This window comes from Pinus tabuliformis, chromosome Q (genome assembly GCF_031772625.1).
Source record: "Pinus tabuliformis cultivar Carrire ecotype Pingquan chromosome Q, CPIR1, whole genome shotgun sequence".
Classification (NCBI taxonomy): Eukaryota; Viridiplantae; Streptophyta; class Pinopsida; order Pinales; family Pinaceae; genus Pinus; species Pinus tabuliformis.
The window spans coordinates 549,697,173-549,700,143 of record NC_142296.1 but is presented as its reverse complement, the minus strand read 5'-3'; the positions used below and the strand labels follow the sequence as shown (position 1 = coordinate 549,700,143).

At 36.8% G+C, this 2,971-nt stretch overlaps 1 pseudogene; it reads left to right on the top strand.

The window, feature by feature from the left end:
* Positions 1 to 457: 457 nt before the first annotated feature.
* Positions 458 to 2,323, top strand: LOC149220627 (uncharacterized; annotated as a pseudogene).
* The last annotated feature ends 648 nt before the right edge of the window (positions 2,324 to 2,971 follow it).

Below are 2,971 nucleotides of genomic sequence, written 5' to 3'. Positions count from 1 at the left end.
ACCTGCAACCATTTTATAATCGCATATGACATCTCGCTATAAGGCAGATGTCCACCAATCCATCAGAACACTCTCAGGCCTTCACTGCCTAGAGCTCGAAAGGTCACAGATGGGACGTTCATCAAGAGACGAGTGGCAGTGGAGACCCCAACCATCACAGTATTCGCACTCTAACCCGAGAGCCATTGTAGGCATATATTAGTATGTAATGACATGTATTAGTCAAAATATTATAAAAAATGCAAGAAATATAATAATAACCCATCATAAACCATTGTTCGCCAAAGTTTTCAATATCTTGAATGGCTACATCTTGTACAGGGTTTTACAAAGGTTTTTGCTTCTAGCTTCTACAATAAGAGATTGAACCCGTGTCATATTTTTCTGGAAATCACTCAAATGGCAGAGGCTGTCAAAACCGAGGAAGGGGCCAATCAAAAGACAGACTCTTGAAATAATGTTTATTGGGGTTTTTCTCTCCAGGTTAACCCCTAGAGTAAGAGGTTCAGAAGTTTTTGTTGGTGACCTTGCACAAACTGTGACTGAAGACACGATTCATGAGATATTCTCATCCTGTGGTGAGGTTGTAGAGATACACATGATGAAAGACCCGAATGGAGCTTTGAAGGGATATTTTTTTGTTCGCTTTGTTACAAAAGAAGCTGATATAAAAGCTCAGCTGGAAAGAGTAACATAACATTGCAAGCCAAAAAAAAAAAAAAAAGGATTGGGGTGTCTCCATCCTCAGACAAGGATACATCTTTTCTATGGAATCTTTGCAAGGATTGGGAGCACGAAGAGGTGGAATCAATGGTTCGTCGAGCTTTTTAGGATGTTGTATCTGTAGTGCTAGTTATGTCTCCAAGAACTAGAGAATCCCCTCAAGACAAGAAGAAACAAAATCGAGGGTTTGCTTTTGTTCACTTTTCATCACATGTGCATCTCACATGAGCCATACCTTTCATTGTCTTCTCAGTCTCACCTTTCTCTGATTTTTTTTTTTCCTCCTATCATTTGCAGTTGTTTGTTGAGTCTAGGCACTTGAAGCTTGCCTAAGAAATGTTAGTTTGTCATAATCTGGTGAATTCCAAACATGCTAAATGGTTGGTCTGAAGCTTTGATGAACTTCTTTTGATACCGACCTTAATAAACCACCTCAAGTCTGACATATCTATTTTGAACTTAATATAAGATAAGAGCCCCAAAAGTGGAAGGCAAGGATCTCTGGAACATATTTTTTTTTTTAAACTGTCACAATTTATTTGCAATTTTTCTGACACTTGTAGAGTACTAAACATAATAGAAACTTTCCAGTTTTAGTTTTTCTAATCAAGAAATTATATCTTGTAAATATATGACATCAGTCTCAGCTCAAAAATTATAATTCTCAAGTTGTCATCGTGCATTCTGTATACCAGAGAAGGAATGCAATTGTAGGAGATGTTTTTTCTTGATGTGCATATGATTGAACTGTTCATTATATTTTGAATGGATGTTGTATGATGATACCCACCATTTTTCAATGCGGCCATACTTCTATAGAAATCAAGAGTTAATTTAGTAGGTAATCCAGTTATATCAAAATTTCAAGCATTCATATCTGATTGTATTTCTTATAAATACAGTTCCAAATGAAAATTTTATATGTATTGCAATCTTGGTAGTGATATACCATACATTGAATTTGTTCAGGTTGTATTAGTAGAATATATCTCCAGATATCAGTATCATTAAAAATATCTCCATAAATCGTTTTCACTAGAAAACATCTCCAGAAATCACTATCATAACAAACAACCGATCTTGTGGTCATTTCATCTCAAGTCAATAACCTTAGTTGAAATGTCTCTCTCTTGATCAAGAAAGAAGGGCTTCCCAATTAAGAATCAAGCCCAATCTCAACATCCTCCCAATTTGATCTGGTCCACTGGGGAATTCCATCACAGGCTGTAGCTCGTGCACATCGAGTAGGAACCAAACAAGACTTTATGCTTGGAGGTAAATGGCGTCTCCTAGTGGACTGGGCTGAAAGTGATCCAAAGCTTGATCCTGATGAAATGGCAAAGGTAAAAGTGGCATTTGTAGGAAATCTTCCAGAGAATACCAGTGAGGACTTCTTAAGAAAACTTTTTGAACCTTTTGGGAAGTTGGAGAGAGTTGTGATATCTAAAAAAAGAGTAATATGCCTGTGGGGTTTGTCCACTTTAGCAAACAATATGAACGAGATAAGGCGATAAAAGAGCTGGATGACAAAACAATTGAAAGACCAAACAAAAGCCCAAAGTTTAAGATACAGGTCACAATTGCAAAGCCTATAGAGTGAACAGTTCCTCCATGAGGTATGATGGTCAATTACTTGTTTAATTGAAGAAAGGGGTTAATTTTCCTGCGATGGATCCATTGTGGATGAGAGAAATTGACCAAGAGCCAAAAGAACCAATCACCATATTATAAAATATGCTTTGAGCATGAAAATGGTCGAGCTAGTGTGCAAAACATAGTTATCTACATGGGCAGCACATAAATTAAAGCAACAGTGGTACTCTAAGTTGGATAATTCTAGTGATTTTGATTCAGTGCGTGGTAGTTCGAGAGATGAAGATAGTGCTCCTGACATTTCTGGGGGGAGCAGGTTATTGTCTCCTGTTAACACTCATAGAATTAAGGTTTTACAAAATAGCATTTTGGGGAAAGAATTTCGGAATGTACATTCTGATGCTGGAGAATCTCTCAGCCCTTCTGTAGAAATAGTTAGAGAAGACATTAATGATTCCTCAGTATTTGAAGGAAACACTTTGGCAGATAAAGAAACACACTTGGATTGGCAGAACCGATATGTTGAAGCTTTTTACCATGAATCTCAAGAAATAGAGAGAGGTTTCCTTAAAAGAACACTTCCAATTAAACTAAGTGGTGAATTAATTCATGAATATGTAGAATTTAACATTAGGGAGAGAATAATTGAATTCAC